This window comes from Bos javanicus, chromosome 16 (genome assembly GCF_032452875.1).
Source record: "Bos javanicus breed banteng chromosome 16, ARS-OSU_banteng_1.0, whole genome shotgun sequence".
In the NCBI taxonomy this organism is placed as follows: domain Eukaryota; kingdom Metazoa; phylum Chordata; class Mammalia; order Artiodactyla; family Bovidae; genus Bos; species Bos javanicus.
Genome location: NC_083883.1, coordinates 58,158,328 through 58,184,251, shown reverse-complemented (window position 1 = coordinate 58,184,251; position 25,924 = coordinate 58,158,328). Strand labels below are relative to the sequence as shown.

Genomic DNA, 25,924 nt, shown 5'->3' with positions numbered 1-25,924 from the left:
TATGTTCTAAAATGAACCATGTTGATGAATTTATTAAAATACTGCATTATTAGATGACTTGTGGGAAGTCAGGGTAAGTCCATCATTACTGAACACAGAGCACAAACCAGAATTTCAAGAGGAAGAAAGAGATGATAAGATACTTACTACTCTGCATGCCTACTTTTAGGATTCTGTATTGATTTATATGGCTGTCCTGAGCCACATAATTCAGCTGGTTGGTTACTGAACTCTTCTGTTCTTTTTGAAAAGATGACCTTGAGTTTTTGAATTTACATGGCCCCAAAATATGTAGCTTTTGAGAAAGGGTAAATTCAATTTAACAGACATAGTTTTAGAAAATAATTACAATTTTGTGAACTTTCAAGGCAGATATTATTGAAGTCACCTGAACATCAAACAGTTGCTGTCCTTTTCTCAGTGTGAGTCATGGGAACCAACTAGACCATCTGAAGGTCATTTTTTCAAGATCAGGGATCTTTCAGAAACTTGATCACCCTACCCATGGCTGATGCCTCTGACAGGCCTTAGAAATGCCAGAAGATTTATGAGACTGATTAACTAGAAAATCTATCAGTTAGCCAAATTCAGCATGCCTTCTATTGTTATTCTTATTCTGTCTTGAAGCTGCTCTGGTCATCTATGCCTTCCTACTATACTGCTCTCCGCTAATCCAATGCCTGTTGCTATCCTTTCAATGGTGCCCTCTGAAATCTCCACACCATGGAAAACAACCTTTTTTTACATTATAAACAGTGAATGTTCCTCGTGGACATTTCTTCTCTTGAATCTTTCCCAAATGGGTGCTTGTAACACCCCCACAATCCCCTAAATCATATGTAGAATTCATGTTCTCCTTACTTCTCAATGTTTTTGAAGACTTTTTCCTTTGTGCTCATGTAACACACCCTTCCGTTGGTGTAATCAAGGAATGTAGGTATATGTTAATAATAAAAGTTTGTATCTAAGGATAACACAAACTTCAAAAGGTGTATCCCTCTTTTGAACATTATTCAGTTTTTTTATCATTCCATCCTCCCAATTAGTTTGGAAATTATATATTGCTTCTGTATTTGTTAATATTTAATAGTTACAGCGGAGGTTACCACATGCCTCCTTAATTCATCATTTTAACCTCTTCCAGGACAAGGCAAAGACCTGAGAACACTTTAACTATATAACTATATTTATCTTCAGTTCAATGTATCAGCTTATTTCTGCATATATTTCATTTCTCTAGATAGCTCACTCAAACCAAAAAACAAGATAGCTTTATTATTATTTTATGCAATGTTCATTTAATGAACATGTTATCGCTCTTCATTTCAGGTGGCGCTAGTGGTAAAGAACTCCCCTGCCAATGCAGCAGATATAAGAGATGTGGGTTTGATCCCTGGATTGGGAAGATCCCCTAGAGGAGGAAATGGCAACCCACTCCAGTATTCTTGCCTGGAGAATTCCATGGACAGAGGAGCCTGGTGGGCTACAATCCATGAGGTGGCAAAGAGTTGGACACAACTGAGAGACTAACACATACTTTCTTTCTTTCTAAACCTCTGACCTTCCATCCATGGTCATTTCCCTTCAATCTGAAGAATACCCATTAGAATTTCCTTTGTGCATGATTAACTCAGTTCTGTTTATTCAAAATTTTCTATATTTTTCCCTCAGATCCAAAGAATTCCTTCACTCTGTAGAGTCTTCTAGGTTGGGTGTCATATTTTTCATCACCTTGAAGATATCCTCCCACTATTTCTGGTCTCTGTTTTTGCTTTTGAGAAATTAGCTACAATTCTGTTATGCCTTCAGTTAATCTCTCTTTTCTCTAGCTGCCTTAGAAGATTTTCTGTTTAACACAAATATTTGAAAAGATAATGGCTGAGATTTTCTAGAACTGATGAAAGACGTGAATACACAGAAGTTCAATGAATCCCATGCTAGCTAATAAAGAAATACACATCTAGACTTTTCATAGAGAAGTTACAAAATGTCACTTTTCATAGTTGCTAGTTTTATATTTTTAGATGATGCTTTTATTCATATATGCATATATCCTATATATATTTTAGTCATCTTCAATGGGAGGGTTTGTCCAAATTATCTAGTCTAGCATTATTGGCCTTTCTTGCCTGTGATTAAACTCATCTTGATTTTGAGCCTCTGTCATACTAGGTAGTGAGGGGAAGTAATTTAAACTTTCCAGCTAAAGGCATCTTAGTTTCTGGCTTTAAAACAGTAAATTCAGTCTCTTTTAGAAAAAAATTTGTCTTGGGGGGTAAATATTGAATGCCTTAAGATTTCTCATCACCCTTTGTACCCAAGATGTAGTCAGGTATGTTTGGAAGATTATAAATCCTTATAAAAGAAATGAGGGAAGGGCCTTAAGTTGACATGTGTGACTTTTCAGTTAGATTCCAAAACTTACTGTAATCCCTGGGTAATGAATCAGTTGGTGTCTTTTCTAGACAGTTGGGGTCTGATGGCCCCACCTTAGCTCTTTTGGGGGCTGCAGATGCTCTTGGTTCTCAGCCACATCCTCCATCTTGCCCTCAGATTCGATCACTAAACCAGAGCCTCCGCTGTAACATTACCCCGTTCCTTGTCAAGACGGCCCCATAGCAGGGCCACCTGTCCCCTACTTGGCTATCTTCTGTATTTCCTACATGAAGTACACTGGGTTTTCTCACACTTCTGTACTATACACAAGTCATGGAGCCCCTGTCTTTTCCAGTGCTGCTCTCTTGCTCCTGAATCGATTCAGGTGTGGCCCTATGTGACTGTGGGTCAAAGTGAAGACATATCCCTCATCTACTGGATATGACTAGAAAAGCTAGTCACTAGCTCTGATGTCTTCTGATTTCCCTATGCCCACCTAGATGTACCACCCTGTTTTCTGATTCCCAAGATTTGACCTGAAAGGATATATGACGATGCTAACTTCTGGCCTCACTCAGCCTTTTTTTCCCTCTCCAAATCTCTTAAGTGGAAACATTCCTCCTCTTCCTGACTGTTGTATGCTTCTAGCCTTAAATCCTTTTTTCCATCTTACCCTTTTGATAAGACTTTCTACCCAGTGCTCCAAGCTTTCCTTTTGATATAAAAAGAGAAGTGTTTGCTTGTTTGTTTAGAAATCTCTTTCGACACAATAAATTCTTGCCATCAGATTAGTGTTTTTCCAGAGACTAAAAAAAAAAAACAAACCCAGCTCTGGATCTTCAAGCTGATTGACTTCGTTTTAGATGGAACTTTCTTGTTTCTGAACAGAAACAGTTTCTGAGCAACAAGGTTTACAATCAGTAAGATTACATCTGAAAATACCTCAAATGTAGTAACCTCAAAAAAATGGAATAATTACCACTGAGATGTGCAAAACATGCAAGTTTCTTTTATTTTCCGTAACTAATCCAATGTTGCTCTTGGGTACCCATTCTGCTGAGCGGTACAGGAAAGCAGAGAGAAGATAAACTAGCCAGCTTAGAGTAGTTCATTCTCTTTTAAGTTTTTTTTGGCTGCACCGCATGGTTGTGGCATCTCAGTTCCCCAATCAGGGACTGAACCCAGGCCATGGCAAGGCAAGCCCAGAGTCCTAACCACTAAGCCACCACAGAACTCCCTTAACATTTTTTCTTTCAGCTTAAACATGTCATTTACCTTTTTCTGCTCCTCCTCCCAAAACATCAGCTCTGGATTCAGTGGAAAGCTGAATTGTCCTCAAGGAGTGCAGTAGCAGATGGGATATGTTTTCAGATGTTTCCACATCAAAATGGGACAGCCAGTTCAGAGTGAAATCTGCAGAGTGAATTCACCATATCGATAGAAAGCCAGAGACAGTGCTAATATCCTAAAGAATCCAGAGACGCTATGTGCCCTGTAGAAAGTTTTAAAATGTAGCTGATAGTGAAGTTGACAAGGGATTGCTAATGGAAAAGATGAGCAACAAATGTGGTTGAGAACCTGCGGGCAGATTCCAAGAGGAATCACATGAAAGTCCTAGCCAGATCTCAGAGGGCCAGCAGCACCAGTAAAGGCTGAAAAAAGGCCTGAAGAAATCCCCACAAATAATCCTCACACTGACAGAGTTTCACCAGAAGCAGAGCTCAACAGCAGAGTCCCTTGAAGAGCCAGGGCAGGGCCCTCCCTGCTCCACCATCACGAAGCACAGTTTTCCAGTCCACTATATCTAGGCACTGCCTTTGGGAAGAAGAGAGGTAAGAAACTCGGGAAGACTCAGTCTTTATCCGAAATGGACAGTTTTAAAGAAAAGGGACTCTTGAAGCTATTAAGATATTTCTAAATGCAAATATACATTTTATTTTTCCATCACTCACTGGTATATGAGTTCATGAAAATGCTCAGACCACTTACAGAAAATAAAGAAACTATAATTTCCAAGTTTTATAAAACTTGAAGCACAGTATATAAATTATAATCATTCCACATTTTTCAAATTTATTAAGTTACAAAGTATTTGCCTATAATTTCATTTTTTCCCCACATCTATCATTTCTCCATCTTCATATGAGTTTTATCATTTGCATTTTCACCCTCATAACTTGATAGGCTAAACCAGTGAGCTTTCCGGTTCATAAAGGTTGTTTTCAAGAAAACAGCTCTTGGATTATATATTTACTCTGTTGTTTCTAATTTAGCAATTAGTACTTTTATTTGTTCCTTCTGCTTTTGTTAGGTTTACTTAATTATTTTTCCAACATCAGCGTTCAATATTAATTTGATTTATCTTAATTTCCTTGGTGTAAGCAGGCAGAAAGAGACATCTTCTGTCTTTTCCTCATTATAAGAACGTTAATCCTATCATGAGGGCTCCATTCTCATAATCTAATATAACCTTATTATTTCTCAAAGCCTTTACCTCCAAATACCATTACATTGAGGATAAGGGTCTCAACATATAAATTTGGGAGTAGCACAAATATTCATTCCTTAGCAATATTATATTGGAGGTTCTAGCTACTACGATAAGACCAGAGAAGGAACAAAAGGCACAAGATTGGAAGGAAAGAAATAGAACCATTTTTGTTTGCAAATGACATGATTGCTTACATAAAAAATTAAAAAAAAAACTGACAAAAAATATTTCTGGAATTAGAAAGCAATCACAGCAAAGATGCAGGATATATAATAACCTGCTAATATACAAAAGTCAATAGCTTTCTTATACATCAGCAATCAACAACTGGAATTTTTTTAAAAAATTAAACCACATATAACACCCACCCCAAAATAAAATTCTTGGATATAAATCTAACAAAATATGCTTAAAATCTATACGTAGAAACAACAAAATTCTAATGAAAAAATCACAGAGGCTTGGTCTTCCCTGGTGGTACAGTGGGTAAGAATCAGCCTGCCAATGCAGGCGACATGGTTTAATTCCTGGTCTGGGAAGATTGCACATGCTGCAGGGCAATTAAGCCCATGTGCCACAACTACTATGCCTGTGCTCTAAGCCCCAGAGCCACGACTACTGAACCTGCATGCTGCAACTACTGAAGTCTGTGGACCTAGAGTCCATGCTCTGCAACAAGAGAAGCCACCACAGTGAGAAGTCCATGCGGCACAACTAGAGGGTGGACCCTGCTCACCACAACTAGAGAAAGCCCGTGCTTGGCCAAGAATCAATTAATTAAAACTAATCTTACTTTAAAACAATTGAAAGAGGCTCTAAACAGAGAGATATTCCATGTCCATGTATTATAAGACTCAATATTAAGATGTCAGCTCTCCCCATCATGATCTATAGATTCCATGTAATCCCAATTAAAATCCCTGTAAGCTATTTTGTGTGTGCACACTAAGTTGCTTCAGTTGTATCTGATCCTGAAACCCTATGAACTGTAGCCCACCAGGCTCCTTTGTCCATGGGATTCTCCAGGCAAGAATACTGGAGTGGGTTGCCATGCTCTCCTCCAGGGGATCTTTCCGATCCAGGATCAAACTCACTCCTCATATATCTCCTGCTTTAGCAGGGAGGTTCTTTACCATAGCACCACCTGGGAAGCCCCAAATTATTTTGTAGATACTGGCAAAATGATTATAAAACATACAAAGAAGACAAAGCACCTAGAAGAGCCAACATAATACTGTGAAACAAAGTAGGAAGACTCCCGTTACTCAGTTTCAAAACTTAGTATAAAGCTGTAACAGTCAGATCAGATCAGATCGGATCAGTCGCTCAGTCGTGTCCAACTTTTTGCGACCCCATGAATCGCAGCACACCAGGCCTCCCTGTCCATCACCGACTCCTGGAGTTCACTCAGACTCACGTCCATCGAGTCAGTAATGCCATCCAGCCATCTCATCCTCTGTCGTCCCCTTCTCCTCCTGCCCCCAATCCCTCCCAGCATCAGAGTCTTTTCCAATGAGTCAACTCTTCACATGAGGTGGCCAAAGTACTGGAGTTTCAGCTTTAGCATCATTCCTTCCAAAGAAATCCCAGGGCTGATCTCCTTCAGAATGGACTGGTTGGATCTCCTTGCAGTCCAAGGGACCCTCAAGAGTCTTCTCCAACACCACAGTTCAAAAGCATCAATTCTTCGGTGCTCAGCCTTCTTCACAGTCCAACTCTCATATCCATACATGACCACAGGAAAAACCATAGCCTTGACTAGACGGACCTTTGTTGGCAAAGTAATGTCTCTGCTTTTGAATATGCTATCTAGGTTGGTCATAACTTTCCTTCCAAGGAATAAGTGTCTTTTAATTTCACGGCTGCAGTCACCATCTGCAGTGATTTTGGAGCCCCCAAAATTAAAATCTGACACTGTTTCCACTGTTTCTCCATCTATTTCCCATAAAGTGATGGGACCAGATGCCATGATCTTCGTTTTCTGAACGTTGAGCTTTAAGCCAACTTTTTCACTCTCCTCTTTCACTTTCATCAAGAGGCTTTTGAGTTCTTCTTCACTTTCTGCCATAAGGGTGGTGTCATCTGCATATCTGAGGTTATTGAGATTTCTCCCGGCAATCTTGATTTCAGCTTGTGTTTCTTCCAGTCCAGTGTTTCTTATGATGTACTCTGCATATAAGTTAAATAAGCAGGGTGACAATATACAGCCTTGATGTACTCCTTTTCCTATTTGGAACCGGTCTGTTGTTCCATGTCCAGTTCTAACTGTTGCTTCCTTACCTGCATACAGATTTCTCAAGAGGTAGATCAGATGATCTGGTATTCCCATCTCTTTCAGAATTTTCCACAGTTTATTGTGATCCACACAGTCAAAGGCTTTGGCATAGTCAATAAAGCAGAAATAGATGTTTTTCTGGAACTCTCTTGCCTTTTCCATGATCCAGCGGATGTTGGCAATTTGATCTCTGGTTCCTCTGCCTTTTCTAAAACCAGCTTGAACATCAGGAAGTTCACGGTTCACATATTACTGAAGCATGGCTTGGAGAATTATGACTGTGGCTCAGACCATGAACTCCTTATTGCCAAATTCAGACTTAAATTGAAGAAAGTAGGGAAAACCACTAGACCATTCAGGTATGACCTAAATCAAATCCCTTATGATTATACAGTGGAAGTAAGAAATAGATTTAAGGGCCTAGATCTGATAGATAGAGTGCCTGATGAACTATGGAATGAGGTCTGTGACATTGTACAGGAGACAGGGATCAAGACCATTCCCATGGAAAAGAAATGCAAAAAAGTAAACTGGCTGTCAGGGGAGGCCTTACAAATAGCTGTGAAAAGAAGAGAAGCAAAAAGCAAAGGATAAAAGAAAAGATATAAACATCTGAATGCAGAGTTCCAAAGAATAGCAAGAAGAGATAAGAAAGCCTTCTTCAGTGATGAATGCAAAGAAATAGAGGAAAACAACAGAATGGGAAAGACTAGATATCTCTTCAAGAAAATCAGAGATACCAAAGGAACATTTCATGCAAAGATGGGCTCAATAAAGGACAGAAATGGTATGGACCTAACAGAAGCAGAAGATATTAAGAAGAGATGGCAAGAATACACAGAAGAACTGTACAAAAAAGATCTTCATGACATAGATAATCACGATGGTGTGATCACTGACCTAGAGCCAGACATCCTGGAATGTGAAGTCAAGTGGGCCTTAGAAAGCATCAATCACTATGAACAAAGCTAGTGGAGGTGATAGAATTCCAGTTGAGCTATTCCAAATCCTGAAAGATGATGCTGTGAAAGTGCTGCACTCAATATGCCAGCACATTTGGAAAATTCAGCAGTGGCCACAGGACTGGAAAAGGTCAGTTTTCATTCCAATCCCAAAGAAAGGCAATGCCAAAGAATGCTCAAACTACTGCACAATTGCACTCATCTCACACGCTAGTAACAGTCAAGAGAGTATGTTATCTCTTCAGCAAGTGGTTTTTGAAAGCTGGACAGCTACATATAAATCAGCTAGTTAGAACACTTCCTCACGTATAAACAAAAATAAATTCAAAACGGTTTAAAGACTTAATATAAGACATGACATCATAAAAACCCCAGAAGAGATCATGGGCAAAACTCTCTGACATAAATCCTAGTAATATTTTCTTAGATCAGTGTCCCAAGGTAAAAGAAATAAAAGCAAAAATAAACACATGAGATCTAATCAAACTTACAAGCTTTTGCACAGCAAAGGAATCCATAAACAAAACACAGACAATCTATGGACTGAGAGAAAAAAATTGCAAGCAGTAGAACTGACAAGGCTTAATTTCTAAAATATACAAACAGTTCATCAGAAAAATCAAACAACCCAAACAAAAAATGGACAGAAGACCTAAATAGGCATTTTTCCAAAGAAGATAGGCAGGTGGCTAATAGGCACATGAAAAGATGCTCAGCATCACTAATTATGAGATAAATGCAAATCAAAACTACCTGGAAGTACCACCTCACACCAGTCAGAATGGCTATCATTAAAAAGTCCACAAGCAATAATGCTGGAGAGGGTATGGGTAAAAAGGAATCTTCCTTCCTACCTACACTATTGATAAGAATGTAAACTGGTGCAGCAGCTTTGGAAAACAGTAGGGAGGTTCCTTAAAAAACCAGAGTTACCATGCGACCCTACAATCCCACTCCTGGGCATATGTCCTAAGAAAACTCTAATTTAAAAACATACATGCACCCCAATGTTCATAGTAGCTCTATTTACAATAGCCCAGACATGGAAGCAACCTAAATGTCCATTCATATATATATGTGTATATATATCTATATATATATATATGTTTGTGTGTGTGTATTGTCACTCAGTTGTGTTCGACTCTTTGTGACCCCATGGACTGTAGCCTGCCAGGCTCCTCTGTCAATGGAATTCTCCAGGCAAGAATACTGGAGGAGGTAGTCATTCCCCTTCCCCAGGGGAATCTTCCCGACAGAGGGATCGAACCCGGGTCTCTTTCATTCCAGGCAGATTCTTTGCTGTCTGAGCCACCAGGGAACCCACACATTCACACACACAATGGAATACCACAAAGCCATAAAAAAGAATGAATAATGCCATTTACAGAAACGTGGATGGACCTAGAGATTAGTGTACTAAAGGAACTAAATCAGATAAAATCTAGTATCATGTGATATCACCTATATGTAGGTGATATAGTTTGTTATCACCTGAACAGTGTCAGATTTTATTTTGGGGGGCTCCAAAATCACTGCAGATGGTGATTGCAGCAAAGAAATTAAAAGACGTTTACTCCTTGGAAGAAAAGTTAAGACCAACCTAGATAGCATATTCAAAAGCAGAGACATTACTTTGCCAACAAAGGTCCATCTAGTCAAGGCTATGGTTTTTCCTGTGGTCATGTATGGATATGAGAGTTGGACTGTGAAGAAGGCTGAGCACCGAAGAATTGATGCTTTTGAACTGTGGTGTTGGAGAAGACTCTTGAGGGTCCCTTGGACTGCAAGGAGATCCAACCAGTCCATCCTAAAGGAAATCAGTCCTGAATATTCATTGGAAGGACTGATGCTGAAGGTGAAAGGCCAATACTTTGGCCACCTCATGCTAAGAGTTGACTCATTGGAAAAGACTTGCAAGAGAAGCCACTGCAGGGAGAAGCCCCAGCACCACAACTTGAGAGAGCCCGCATACAACAAAGATCCAGTGCAGCCAAGAGTAAATTAAAGAAGACTTTAAGGTAGTTGAAAAAATCATTAAAAAATAATATAGATACACATATGTACACACATATCAATCACTTTGCTGTACACCACAACGAACACAATATTGTGGATCTGCTATACTTCAATCTAAGAAAAGCAAGTAACAGAAAGGACAGAGCTAAATTCAACTGTATCACTAACTTCTTTAAATTTCGAAAAATTGGTTGACATGAAAAGAATGAAAAACATACACCATGTGAATGCAAAAGAAAGCTGAAAAGAGTTTTATTAATATTAGACTTAATGAACCTCAAGACAAGAAGAATTATCACAGATAGAAAGAGACATTTATAATGATAAATGGGTCAATCCATGAAGAAGACATAGCAAACCTAAAATGTAGGTGGTTAATAACTGGTTTTAAAAATAGATGAAGCAAAGGCTGACTGAAATAAAGAGACAAATAGACAAATTTACAAGTAGAAATATCAATCTCCTCTTTAATAACTAGATAAAAATCTATAAGGATGTGGAAGATCTAAAAATATGAACCACTTTAACCTAACCTGACCTTTATAGAACAATTTATCCAATAAACTGCAGCTTTCACACTCTTTCCATGTTCATATAGAGCATTAAAAAAGACAGATCTTATGCTGGGGCATAAAACAAATTTCTACTTAAAATTTTAAATTCTATAGAATATGTTTTCTACATATTTCTACAACAAAATTAAATCAGGAATCAATAACAATTAGATATTTAGAAAAGCCTCAAACAATTAAACTTCTAAATAACCAAAGAAACCATTAAAAATTAATAAATACTTAACACTAAATAAAAATACATCAAAATATTTTGGAGGGAGGTAATGTGTACTTACAGAAAGTTTATCAATCTGTCTTCAAGGTCTGCTAATTCTTTATACTCTGCCATTCAAATCTACTATCAAGTCCCTCCAGTGAATTTTTAAATTCTAGTTGTTATACTTTTTATACTCACGTTATACTCGCCACATCAGAGGGTAAGATGGTTGGATGGCATCTCAGACTCGATGGACATGAGTTTAAGCAAGCTCCTGGAGTTGGTGATGGACAGGGAAGCCTGGCGTGCTGCAGTCCATGGGGTCGCAAAGAGTCGGACATGACTGAGCGACTGAACTGAACTGAACTTTCCACGTCAGTAAACAAAGGATGTTGTTGCTGTTAGCCAAGGCAGCTGCCCTGCTCTGTGCACTCTTGAGGGGATTCAGGATGGAGAAAAACAGGATACTGGCCCTAATAATTAAGGTGCGTATCAAAGGGATGATTTTAATAAGCCCAGACTTTTGTACCTTCTGATACACAGAAAAGTACAAAATTCATTCACTTCCAGTGTCTGCTTTTCTTTAATTAGCAGTAATCTTTTGATGTCGGACTACCAGGTTTGTTTGAACTCCTATATATCCTGGCGCCTCCCTTATCTCTTTGGAATAGTCCCTCAGAGGAGTTAAGTCCTCAGCAAGTCAGCCAAATAAAACATAATTCTAAACTTTTAGATTTTGCGTGTGTGTTTTTCCATCAACACGTTCAACTTCCACAGAATTTGCATATTGACTTTTCTTTGTATTTCTATCTCTTCGTTGATATTCTATCTGATGCCACACTGTCATACTATCTCTTTTACATCTTTAATCAGGCTTTCCTTTAGTTCTGTGAGCATACTTATAATGGCTACTTTGAAGTCTTTTTCTCTTAAATCTGACATCTACTTACTTACTCTCACAGTTTCAGTCATATGTATAGGTCACACTTTCCTGTTTCTGTGCAAGCCTCAAAGTTTTTTGTTAGAAAATAGACATTTTTCCTGTATATTGCAGCAACTGGTATACTGATCCTCCTACGCGCTTTCCAAGGATGTTTTTGCTATCTGGTTTTTTTTTTTTTTTTTTTGAGGAGGGGAGGGGGTATCAAATTACTTTATTTGAATGAATGGTACCAAGAAAGAACTTAAGTAGATGTTTTGGTACAACTTATAGAAAAGGCAGAGATAAGCCAAACATGCCCAGCCTGCCTTGGTCACCAAGGAAGTCATCCTCATGGCTACAGGAAGCCAGCCTAAGGCTAGCCTGTTGTCACTGATCCCCAGGACATGCTTGTCAAAGAGATACTTCGTCAGTCATGCTAGATTCACGGAGCCCCTATCTTGGCACAAGTTGGTTACATAGTCACTCAAATCTTTGATGGATTTCATCTACTCGTTCAGGCAAGTCACACAGAAACATGTTAGTCACTCAGTCATGTCTGATTCTTTGTGACCCCATGGACTGCAGCCTGCCAAGCTCCTTTGTCTCTGGAATCCTCCAGGCAAGAACACTGGGGTGGATTGCCATGCCCTTCTCCAGGGGATCTTCCCAATCCAAGGATCAAACTTGGTTCTCCTGCATTGCAGGCAGATTCTTTACCATTTGTGCCACCAGAGAAGTCACATGGTGGGGTGGGGGGTGGTGTCATTATTGTCAGTGGGCATTTTGTGCCCGTTCCAGTTGAGATGGATCTACAATTTTTCCGAAGAGTAGCGCACATTCCATTGCATTTAGCCCACTCTTCGTGACTGGGTTTCTTGATATCCTGAAGAATATCAAGCTTCTCAGTAAGTGCCCTTGCATCACGAAATTGGAGAGGAATGTATTTGGCAAAGTTCTTCAAAGCCGCATCATCAAGGTCAAAGTCGTATGACACTGACAGGTAGCCATAGAAGGTGAACAGCTCCAGGCTGGTGGTTGATGGCAGTCTCCGAGTCCCTGTGGTAGTTCTGGTACACCAGCGTGATGGCCACTATCCTCACGATGAGTTGAGACCTGGGGCCGCACGGTGCTGGAGTGAATTTGAGGAGGTAGGTTCCCTTCAAGCACTGTTGAAGTAGGAAATCAAAGTGCCTGTCCAGGGAAGACTGTAATTTGTTTTTTTAATTTATGCAAAGAAAAGTCTTTTGGGGACTTCCAGTGGCTAAGACTTGGGGCTCCCAATGCAGGGGTCCTGGATTCAATCCCTGGTCAGGGAACTAGACCCCAATGCCAGGATTAAAGATCTGACAGGCAACAAGGAAGATTGAAGGCCCGGATGCTGCAAATAAGACCCTGTGCAGTCAAATGAATAAATAAGTGAAGACATAAAGAGAAGTCTTCTTTCCTTTACTAACTACTCATAGAATATGTGACACATGGAGGGGTTCTTGTTTATCAACCTGCTTTCCAACCCTCTAATCACCCTAGTTGGTTCCCCTGGCAACCAGCCCCCATCCTTAGGTGATGCTCTACTTATCTAGAGGAATAGTCCCTAACCTTTTTGGCCCAAGGGACCAATTTCATGGAAGACAGTTTTTCTACGGACCAAGGTTGGGTGAATGGTTTCAGGATGATTCAAGTTAATTACATTTATTGTGTGCACTTTATTTCTATTATTGGTGGCTCAGAGGGTAAAGAGTCTGCCTGCCATGCAGGAGACCCAAGTTCAATCCGTGGGTCTGGAAGATCCCCTGGAGAAGGAAATGGCAACCCACTCCAGTATTCTTGCCTGGAAAATCCCATGGACAGAGGAGCCTGGTAGGCTATATAGTCCCTAGGGTCACAAAGAGTCAGACACAACTGAGAGACTACAAACACATACTCAATAGGCATTAGATCCTGGAGGTTGGGGGCTCCTGATCTAGAGGTTTTCCAAAAATTCCCTCACTAATATGAACTCAGGTGTGATTGAAAGGGTTTGCTGTAAATAACCAAACACACCCATTTTGCCTTTATCACTCTAAAACTATTGCAGGAATCAAAAACAAAAAAGCAAACATAAAAGATGCCCCTACTACTCTAATCACATAGGAAACAAAAAGGGTTTTGAGAGCCAAGAAGCAGGAACCGATAAATGAGACCAAATTTTGTATTCTATCACAGGCCACCCTCTGTTTTTTGAACATAGAACCCTTACAGCAAAATGATAATACCTATCAAAGTACCTACATTTTGTGTAGCATTTATGGAACAGATCTGGAAATAATACTGTTAAATAACAAAAATTCAAATGAGGAAATGGGAAGATCTAGTTGGCTTCATTAAGTGACTCATGAAATGAGCAGCATCCAACCTAGTGAATGAAAAGAGCTTTGTCTAGTGCTTCCCTGGTGACTCAGATGGTAAAGCATCTGAGGGAGACACAATGCGGGAGACCTGGGTTCCATCCCTGGCTTGGGAAGATCCTCTGGAGGAAGAAATGGCAACCCACTCCAGTACTCTTGCCTGGAAAATTCCATGGACGGAGGAGCCTGGTAGGCTACAGTCCATTGGGTTGCAAAGAGTCAGACACGACTGAGCAACTTCACTTTCTAGCTGCAAAAAAGGAAAAGATTTTTGTATTTTTAGAAAATCTTTTCATTTATTTAATGAATTTATTTGGCTGTGCCAGGTCTTAGTTGCAGCATATGGGATCTTAGCTCCCTGACCAGGGATCGAACCCGGGCCCCCTGCATTGGGAGCATGGAGTCTTAGCCACTGGACCACCAGGGAAGTCTTGGATATTAGTATTTTTAAAGCAGAGAGTAAGCAGGAGAAAGAAAGTTATTAGTGAAGAATTGCATGGTTTTAGGTAAGGCCACTCTCCTAATGGGAACAGAAGGAGCCTACTAGCCAAGTATTTCAGTGCTAACCAGGTAATTCCTGGTTGACTCATGAAAGGTTACATCCCTGGGGGAGGCTGTAGCTGCAATTAGGTTAGGTATTAAGTCTTGGTTTGCTGACGTGTGGCCTAACACAAGTGACTCCATTTTGGAACAGAACCAACACAAATATGCCTAACATTTGAAGAAGCCAGTGTGGGGTAGGGACAGATTTAAAGAAACAACTAATTTATCCTATAAAGCCATTACAGATATTTTCATATTCTGGCACTAGTTTGATTATTCTTTTTTCCCCCTTGATCTACTACTATTTATACCTTATGATAACTATTTAGCTCAGAAATCAACTGATGGTTTGCTAGATCCAGATCCTCCTCAGGCCAGTCACTTTCCTTAGATATTACATCCTGAGGAGGCTATAACTCAACCTCCCAATACACTTGATCATCAGTGTATTATAGTATTATAGAACTCCTTGACATGAGGCAGTTGAATCTTTCCAACAATACCACATCGTCATTGTCAGTGCGATACAGCTTCATTACAGGACAAATCAGTCACTTGCTGGCTGGAGGCAGGACTGAGGTTGAAACCTCCCAGATGTGCTCTCAAGATCCCTCTGGAATGGCCTATTAGACACCTTTCTCCATGGTATTTTTATTTTTTGAACGATGGACTCATATATATAGGCTTCCTAGGTGGCACAATAGTAAAGAATCTGCCTGCCAATGCAGGAGACGCAAGAGACAATCTCTGGGTCAGGAAGATCCCCTGGAATAGGAAATGGCAACCTATTCCACTATTCTTGCCTGGAGAATTCCATGAACAGAGGTGCCTGGCAAGCTACAGTCCATGGGGTCTCAAAGAGTCAAACACAACTGAGCAACTACAAGCACACATATATAATCTGTGTTCTGCTGCTGTTGCTGCTAAGTTGCTTCAGTCATGTCCAACTCTCTGAGACTCCATAGACGGCAGGCCACCAGACTCCCCCATCCCTGGGATTCTCCAGGCAAGAACACTGGAGTGCGTTGCCATTTCCTTCTCCAATGCATGAAAGTGAAAAGTGAAAGTGAAGTCGCTCAGTCGTGTCCGACTCTTTGCGACTCCATGAATCGCAACACGCCAGGCCTCCCTGTCCATCACCAACTCCCGGAGTTTACTTAAACCCATGTACATTGAGTCGGTGATGCCATCCAGCCATCTCATCCTCTGTCGTCCCCTTCTCCTCCTGCCCCTAATCCCTCCCAGCATCAGGGTTTTTTCCAATGAATCAACTCTTCGCAGAGGTGGCCAAAGTACTGGAGTTTCAGCTTTAGCATCAGTCCCTCCAAAGAACACTCAGGTCTGATCTCCTTCAGAATGGACTGGTTGGATTTCCTTGCAGTCCAAGGGCCTCTCAAGAGTCTTCTCCAACACCACAGTTCAAAAGCATCAATTCTTCGGTGCTCAGCTTTCTTCACAGTCCAACTCTCACACCCATACATGACCACAGGAAAAACCATAGCCTTGACCAGACAGACCTTTGTTGGCAAAGTAATGTCTCTGCTTTCGAATATGCTATCTAGGTTGGTCATAACTTTCCTTCCAAGGAGTAAGCGTCTTTTAATTTCATGGCTGCAATCACCATCTGCAGTGATTTTGGAGTGCCAAAAAATAAAGTCTGACACTGTTTCCACTGTTTCCCCATCTCTTTCCCATGAAGTGATGGGACCAGATGCCATGATCTTCGTTTTCTGAATGTTGAGCTTTAGGCCAAATTTTCACTCTCCTCTTTCACTTTCATCAAGAGGCTCTTTAGTTCTTCTTCACTTTTTGCCATAAGGGTGGTGTCATCTGCATATCTGAGATTATTGATATTTCTCCCGGCAATCTTGAATCCAGCTTGTGCTTCTTTCAGCCCGGCTTTTCTCATGATGTATTCTGCAAAGAAGTTAAATAAGCAGGGTGACAGTATATAGCCTTGACGTACTCCTTTTCCTATTTGGAACCAGTCTGTTGTTCCATGTCTATTTCTAACTGTTGCTTCCTGACCTGCATATAGGTTTCTCAAGAGGCAGGTCAGGTGGTCTGGAATTCCCATCTCTTTCAGAATTTTCCACAGTTTATTGTGATCCACACAGTCAAAGGCTTTGGCATAGTCAATAAAGCAGAAATAGATGTTTTTCTGGAACTCTCTTGCTTTTTCCATGATCCAGTGGATGTTGGCAATTTGATCTCTGGTTTCTCTGCCTTTTCTAAAACCAGCTTGAACATCAGGAAGTTCATGGTTCACGTACCACTGAAGCCTGGCTTAGAGAATTTTAAGCATTACTTTACTAACGTGTGAGATGAGTGCAAATGTGCGGTAGTTTAAGCATTTTTGACATTGCCTTTCTTTGGGTTTGGAATAAAAACTGACCTTTTCAAGTCCTGTGGCCACTGCTGAGATTTCCAAATTTGCTGGCATCTTGAGTGCAGCACTTTCACAGCATCATCTTCCAGGAATTGAAATAGCTCAACTGGAATTCCATCACCTCCACTAGCTTTGTTCATAGTGATGCTTTCTAAGGCCCACTTGACTTCACATTCCAGGATGTTTGGCTCTAGGTCAGTGATCACACCATCGTGATTATCTGGGCTGTGAAGATTTTTTTTGTACAGTTCTTCTGTGTATTTTTGCCACCACTTCTTAATATCTTCTGCTTCTGTTAAGTCCATACCATCTCTGTCCTTTATCGAGCCCATCTTTGCATGAAATGTTCCCTTGGTATCACTAATTTTCTTGAAGAGAGCCCTAGTCTTTCCCATTCTGCTATTTTCCTCTATTTCTTTGCATTGATCACTGAAGAAGGCTTTCTTATCTCTTCTTGCTATTCTTTGGAACTCTGCATTCAGATGGGAATATCTTTCCTTTTCTCCTTTGCTTTTCACTTCTCTTCTTTTCACAGCTATTTGTAAGGCCTCCTCAGACAGCCATTTTGCCTTTTTTTGCATTTCTTTTTCTTGGGGATGGTCTTGATCCCTGTTTCCTGTACAATGTCACGAACCTCTGTCCATAGTTCATCAGGCACTCTGTCTATCAGATGTAGTCTCTTAAATCTATTTCTTACTTCCACTGAATAATCATAAGGAATTTGATTTAGGTCATACCTGAATGGTCTAGTGGTTTTTCCTACTTTCTTCGATTTAAGTCTAAATTTGGCAATAAGGAGTTTATGATCTTGGTGTAAATTACAAGTACCCACAGAGAACTTCCATAAGCTTGGAGGCCTTAAGATTTCCATAGGTGTGTTCTCTTAAGCCTCAGGAATAGGATAGAGGGTCATTGCTTTCCATACACTTTAGCCTCCATGTGCATTAAAATTTCCAGAGAACCTCTCAGGTCAGGGTGCAGACTTTTCCCAACTCTGGGTTCTAGCATTGTGCAGCAGTAATTGTTGAATCTGCCTGCTCCAGTTTGCTAGTGCTTCTTTATCTCTCCAAGCTGCCTCTTATCCTTCACCTTCGTCTAGGAACAGAACTCCCTCTAATCTGTCTGTTCTAGTGAATATGTCTTCTTCCTCTGAATGCTGCTCCTCATTAACAGCAAATGCCACTTGTCCAAGAATACCTACTGGCATCTATTTCCCCTCAGGCCCTTTTCTGTCTTGTGAGTCACTGTTGTTTAATCCACTGTACATGTTGTTGCCATCATGGACTAACAGCCTGAGTGCAGTTAGGGTACATAGTTTGTACCCAAAAATGTTAGGCACCTTCTACTAGGGTTGGTTGGTCAAAGTCAGCTGTAATTTAGGTTAAGTATTTCATAAGACCTCTCACAGCCTTCCTCTTTAAGGATGGGGCTATTCCCCAGGGAATCTCAAATCCATCACATGATGCCTACTGCTTTAATCCCAACAGGAAGCCACTGTCTTTTCCCATTCTGCTTATAGCTTTCCATCCACAAAGGCCAGGGTGATTGTGTTTGCACATAGCACACTGTGGCACGTTGGGCATGCTGCCATTGTACTCTCTCCACTATAACCAGCAACCTTTCTAAGCATTTGCTTGTCAAGGTTTATAGCTACATGGCAATCGGTCTGCTGGGAGCCACCCACCACTGGCCTAAATCCCAGTAGGAAGCAGTTCTCAGAAAACAACTCAAACTAGTTTAAGCAAAAAAAGGATTATAAATATAAATGCTTGCTTTTCTCCCTGCATATCAATTCCCTGTTCTCTGCTCCAAATGAGGGGGAACATGGCTGCCGAAACAACTTGCATGTTACGCCTCACAGTCCAAGTTCTCAAAGAAAGGCTGGTCCCTCTCATTTCAAACTCCAGAATGTCCAGGGAAGGACTGTAATTGGCCATGCTTGGGCCAACTGACCATCCTTAGACCAATCGTTATGGCTGGGGGTGGAGAATGAGGCAATTTTGTGTTCTTCTGAGAGCTTCACATACATTAACTCCTCATACAACTTCTGAAGGTACACATTATTATTAACCTCATGTTACAGATAATGAAATTGAGAGAGGAGTCTTCAGAAGGAAGGCATAAACATCGTAGCAAATGCTGAAGTTTGCCCAAACAAACTGGTAGCACTTCAGGTAACAAAAACAGAAGTGGTCTTGGCAAACAGTTTTGCCCCTTCTGGGCACGTGGTATAACTATACTAAGAGATAATATTATTCCCTTGCTCTAAACCTCTCCTAAGGTTGGATTTCTTTCATCGCATAACCTACCCATACAATCCTTTATACTCTATTATTTCTCCTCTCATCTGTCGTTTATTTTTACCCGAACTTTTCCACATTTGGAAGGGACGTTAAGTTCGGTCACTGCGCCGGTCCAGATTGCTAGCAGCAACAGTAGTCTCGTAAGTGCATCCCCCTCAATTTGTTCATGATTGGTTGGATTATTTTAGTGAAGTCTAGTCTCCTTGCCTGGAGAAGGCAATGGCACCCCACTCCAGTACTCTTGCCTGGCAAATCCCATGGATGGAGGAGCCTGGTGGGCTGCAGTCCATGGGGTCGCTAGGAGTTGGACACGACTGAGTGACTTCACTTTCACTTTCATGCATTGGAGAAGGAAATGGCAACCCACTCCAGTGTTCTTGCCTGGAGAATCCCAGGGACGGCGAAGCCTGGTGGGCTGCCGTCTATGGGGTTGCACAAAGTCGGACACGACTGAAGCGATTTAGCAGCAGCAGCAGCAGCCTCCTTGCCAGCTCACACGTGAACAGACATGCATGCGTGCACACACACATACACAGACACACTCACATCATATTGCTCCATAAGAAGTGACAGTTTGGGGTATGTCCACAGTCACCCTGAGATGACAGTGCTCTCTTCCTCTTTCCCTAACCACACCCAGATGCTCAACTTCACTAACTGCTGGTCAGTTGCTTTATTTTTTTTCATCAGTGTCCTGGTGCCTAATTGCTCTATAAGCTAATCCAGTCAAACTATACCTCCCTTAAAAAATAGTTTCTTAACTTAGTGTTCTGTGTATTTTTCTGACTCCATAAAGAATCCTCCCAGGTATCCTATTCCTCAGTCCTCTCTCACAAACTATCCAGCCTGCAGTCTAGTCCATATCTTTATTAAATCCACAAAACTCTTTCTTGTTGCCTCTCACCACAGTGTCTACTGCTCAGGCCCTTTGGCTTGAACTTCTCCAAACTCTTTACCCATGAGGCCAGTCCTTTGGGAAAAGATTAGAAATTATCTTTTGTATAGCCCACTTCTCTTTCCAAGAAAAGTTTCTGAGCCCAAGCTCTGGAGCTGGGGTTGGGAATGATCTTGGGTGGCCTCTGCCTGCAGTGGCTTGAAGCAGGGCTTTGGCTCTCAGCCAGAGATTGAGGTTGGGTCTCAGGGGTGAGAGTACCAACTCCTAACTGCTAGACCAGTGGTGGATGACAAGCCCTGACTCCTTGACTTTGCAGAAGAAGAATTTTCACAAAGACAGAAAGTAGTAAAACAAGTAAAGTATTTATTAGGAGGAAAAAAGAGTATAAAACACAAGGGCAGACTCAGAGAGAGAGAGTGTTTCAGAATCGCAGTAGTTTGAATGACTTCTATGGAACATTTCTTCCAGGTTTCCTTTGGCCAATCATTTTTATTTACCTGGCTGTGAATCCACATTTGGTATATCTCAGGATCCTCCCATGTGTGCACATGTATCTTAGCGAACACAGGTTTTACCTAAGAGGCCTATGGATAGTTAGCATCACTTGCCTTTTGACCTCTAAGGATCCTCTCTACACTGTGCATGTGTAGTTGAGGAGGTCTCCAGACTTTGAGAATGAAAAATAGGTAGTCTTTTATCTTCTGTCTTTGCAGGACTCAGCCTCCTCCCTCCATTGTCCTGCTATTTTTGTCTTGTCTACAGGTCCACAGAGAAAGAGCTCCAACTATTTGCTCAGGGGGCCCATCTGTCTTCGGCCTCAGGAACAATGGCAAGTTTCTCTCTGAGTGACACCCCAGCTGTAAAAGCTGAATACTCAGTGAAGTGGGGGTGGGGGGGGGGTAGAGAAGGCAGCAGCCTGGTTCTCTCAGCTTGCCTCGCTTGGCATGGAACCATTGCTCCCAAGCTGTGGCAAGGACAATTGGTCCCCAGTCTTCTCAGCATGCTGTGACCAAGGTCCTGGATTGCTCTTAACTCACACAATAGCCCCTACTTCCTAAGTCAGCAGTCATTTAAGTCATTAATACGTCATTGGCAAGCATACCATAGACACCTACACATGTTCCTTTGATATTAATAGAATATCTCAGATCATTCTCTTTCTGCCTACTGCCATCAGGATGTCCACATTTATAAATTTTTTCCCTCCTAACAACCAAAAATTCTTCAGTTAAGTTAGTGTAAATTGTGGGAAGTTGTCTTTCCTGCTTCTTTCTGTTGCTGCTGCTGCTAAGTCACTTCAGTCGTGTCCGACTCTGTGCGACCCCATAGACGGCAGCCCACCAGGCTCTCCTGTCCCTGGGATTCTCCAGGCAAGAACACTGGAGTGGGTTGCCATTTCTTTCTCCAATGCATGAAAGTGAAAAGTCAAAGTGAAGTCGCTTAGTCGTGTCCGACTCTTAGCGACCCCCTGGACTGCAGCCTGCCAGGCTCCTCCGTCCATGGGATTTTCCAGGCAAGAGTACTGGAGTGGGGTGCCATTGCCTTCTCCATTCTTTCTGTTAGGTAGTTAGAATAGGGAAAAGGAGTCCAGAATGGTGGTGCCTAAAAGACAAAGAAGGGGAAAGCCCATGAATATAGAAAAAAGGAAGGCCCAAGGACCCAAGTGAGGACCTCAGGTAAAACAAACAGCCCTCCGGGCTAGCCCAGTTTACATAGGGCAGACTCAGGGGGAGGAGACAAATATATAAAAGGAGGAAGCCTAGAGGACTGGGGCTTCTCTTCTCTTTGCATCTTTTGGGTCAGCCCACCCTCACGCCTCAAGAATGTATTTTCCTTTGCTTTCTAATAAAACTGAGCTGTCACATGGAGCTGTAACACTGGTCTGTCTGTCACTTCAAATTTTTACTGCAGTGAGACAGAATTGAAGAAATTACACACTGCCCCAACATTTCCATCAGAAAGTATGAAATAATCTTCTATGACATGAAAGACTTCTTATCAGAATGACAGATCACTTTCTCCCCAGACTCTATTATACTTACCCATTGTTAAAAGAGGGTGAAACTGAGCAGGACTCTGTGGGGCCCTCCTGGATACAAAAGCTTTTCCATGTCCCCAGGTTTCTTGCTTATAGGCTTCAGCCTCCTAAACCCTCCCTGAGTTCTGAAGGGCAGATTCAAACAGTTACTCATTAGGTAAGTGAGAGAATGCAGAAACAAAGGAAAAGCTGTCGAGAAAAAATAGTGTGGCAATGAAAGAGAATGCTAGTTCCTCCTCAAGGAATATACACAACAATGGATCTTTGAGGCCTCCACCCAAACGAAGGTTGTTAACTTCAGGCCAAGGACAACATTTCTGGAACACCACCCTGTTACTTCATCATCAACCAATGAGAAGAAAGCCAGACATTCAGTAGCCCTCACCCCAAATTTTGCCTTTAAAAACTCTTCTGTGAAATCTATTTGGGAGTTCAGGTCTTTGCACACATGCCATTCATTCTCCTTGTCTGGCTTTTACAATAATCCAAACTCTGGTGTTTCCATTTGTTTGGCCTCACTGTGTGTTGGACTTACGCACTTGTGTTTGACAATACTAGGACTTTCTGAGATTTATTACCATAAAAGCAAGTTAATATTTTGAAGGGTAGCAGAATATGCCATCCCCAAATATATCTCTTTGGCATAAGGATTATTTTGAACTGATTATTGTGGAGCCCTACACCAAGGTCACAGGTGTGGAGCTGTGTACCAGGGTCACAGGATAAAAATCTCTGGAACTGATCAAGCCCCATAGTTGAAGCCCCAGATCCCTCCCAAAAACTTTCCCGAGCTTATGATGGTTTATAAACCTCCATCCTCTGGCTGACTTTTGATTCTCATATTTCTGAGGGAGTCCCATAAGTATATTATTAAGATCATTATTTTTCCTCCTGTTAATCTGTCGCCTTACTCCAGCCCCCACCCCAAACTTTGGCTCACCCTCAGTATAAGCCAGCATAGACCCCCTTCTGAGAGTAAACAGGCCACAGTGTAAAATAAAATGTTCTCTGGTCTACTATTTGAATGTGCCACCCATTCACACACAACCCCTCCCCCACACCTAGTTCTTTCTAGCTTTGTTTACTCTTTTTGCCTAACTCTGGAGTTGTTGCTACAGACCTTGTGGTCAAAGCATTCTTCCTGTAGCAATAACCTTCCTCCCTAACTTGCAATAGTTCATTTCCCTCTCTTGCAATAATCCTTTTGAATACAGTTTCAACTTCACTAAATCCAGATCTGATTTTTATTCTAGTCTGGTCAGTGATTTCTCTTGGTATTGCCTACCCTATGACATCCCAAACATATGGCTTTACGTTTTAGGGTTAACTTTGAGTTAATGCTTGGTATAAAATAATGACATACCTCATGGGGTAGAGAAGATTGTTGCTGTCCCAGCTAAGGGCATCATAGACCATCTAGCCTCCAGCCAATCCAGCAGCCACAGAGAGTCTGAGTGAGATTCAAAGAGCTTCCCAGTGGAGCTCAGTAGAAATCGCCAACCGAAGAGTCACGGACTCGAGTGACTATCAGTGGTATTGCTTCAAGCCTCTAAGTTTGTAGGCATTTGTTATGCAGTAGTAGATTGATGATAGGTTGGCTGAACACATGAATGGAAGAATGAACAAACAAATGAATAACGTCATTCTGGAGATTGATTTTCTTCCCAAGTAGGCAGAAGGCAAACAAGGACTTCCCAAACAGATTGCAACTGGGGCTTCTGGTCTGAGATGATATACGGTATATGAACTGGCAAGGATGAAAATATTACTTCTGAGTGTATTTTTGAAACTTCAGTTACTATGGGGGTGTTTGGAAGTATATCAAATACATCACCCACCAAAAATATGGAGTGACAGTACTAGGAGGATATTAGTGAGTTCTCTGTGAGTCATGCATTCACCCTAGACTAGAAAATATCTTCATAATTTTGTAAAAACTCAAAATCACAAAGGAAGTTGGATTAATCTTTAAGGCATCTTTGAAATACGGGAGCATCTTAATTCAATATCTATTTAATAAAAATATATGAACCTCATACTCTGTATGGAGAAGGAAATGGCAACCCACTCCAGTGTTCTTGCCTGGAGAATCCCAGGGACGGGGAGCCTGGTGGGCTGCCGTCTATGGGGTCGCACAGAGTTGGACACGACTGAAGCGACTTAGCAGCAGCAGCAACTCTGTATACCAAGCATTTTGCCAGATGCTGGGAATAGAGCAGAGAAGATATAGTCATTGCAATCAATGTGACAGTCTAGTCAAAAGATACTGATGATTACAATGTTAAGTGCAGTAAGAAATTTATTGCCTGTGTAACAAAATATTTTGGGTTAGTGGAGAAGGTAATGGCACCCCACTCCAGTACTCTTGCCTGGAAAATCCCATGGACTGAGGAGCCTGGTCGGCTGCAGTCCATGGGGTCGATAGGAGTTGGACACAACTGAGCGACTTCACTTTCACTTTTCACTTTCATGCATTGGAGGAGGAAATGGCAACCCACTCCAGTGTTCTTGCCTGGACAATCCCAGGGACGGCGGGGCCTGGTGGGCTGCCGTCTATGGGGTCGCACAGAGTCAGACACAACTGAAGCAACTTAGCAGCAGCAGCAGCAGCCAATATCAAAAATGGTAAGATTTAGGGCTGAAATGATGTGGTTAGAATTTCCTTTCTATGTATTAATTCTACTTTCCTCTAAGTTGGTCTCATTCTTGTATTCTACATGGCAGCAAGATGGTACCAACATGGTGGTAATAGCTATGACTTCTTTGCTTTCAGATCCAAAGGGGGGAAGACAAACAAACAAGCTCTCCTTCCTAAATGTCCCAGGAAAAGCCCCTTTTTTTGAATAATCTGTCCATTCCTGAACCGATAACTCTGGTGGGAAGGGTGAGGGAGGCACTGAGAATATGATTCACTGATTTAAGTCTGGGTTACATGCTAAAGTTGCTGAAGTTTTGAGGTTTGGTTCTCCCCTATGGAGTCTCCTTTGGACTGAAGAGGAGAAAGGGCACAGATCCCCACATGTCACCAGAGGTAGGGCAAAGGGATGTGTGTGCTTAAGTCTCTCAGTCATGTCGGACTCTGCGATCCCATGCACCGTAGCCCACCAGGCTCCTCTGTCCACGGGGATTCTCCAGGCAATTCTACTGGAGTGGGTTGCCATGCTTTCTTCCAGGGGATCTTCCCAACCCAGGGATAAAACCCAGTCTCTCACTTGAAGGCGGATTCTTTACTGACTGAGCCACCAGGGCAAATCAGTGGTGGAATTTAAAACATAATCAATATAGATTACAGAGGATCTAGGACCTTCAGGCAGATTCTTCATAATTCTCACCACATCATAAGAACACTAGTCAAATTGGATTGGGATACACCCTCAAGGCCTCATCTTAACTTAATTACCTCTTTGAAGACGCTGTCTCCGAATGTCATATTTTGATAGATGAGGGATTCAACATATGAATTGGACTGGGGAGGAATACAATGTAGCCTATAATATTTCCTTTCTGACCTCCTTTCTTCCCTTTCTTTCTCTCACACAAACTCTCTTTTTCCACCCTA

General features: G+C 41.5%; 1 long non-coding RNA gene across 3 annotated transcripts in view; it reads right to left on the bottom strand.

Annotated features, from left to right (window-relative positions):
* Positions 1-3,704: 3,704 nt before the first annotated feature.
* The window catches only part of LOC133228019 (uncharacterized), a 33,720-nt gene continuing 11,500 nt past the window's right edge, over positions 3,705-25,924 (bottom strand). Inside the window, exons 2-4 of one of the 3 annotated variants that reach the window (XR_009730026.1) lie at positions 23,729-23,963; positions 22,370-22,490; positions 3,705-3,789 (exon numbers count right to left, since the gene is read on the bottom strand). This is a non-coding gene — a long non-coding RNA (uncharacterized LOC133228019). Of the gene's footprint in view, positions 3,790-22,369; positions 24,570-25,924 lie in introns of all 3 variants that reach the window. The other 2 variants (XR_009730027.1, XR_009730025.1) reach the window with 2 other exon arrangements.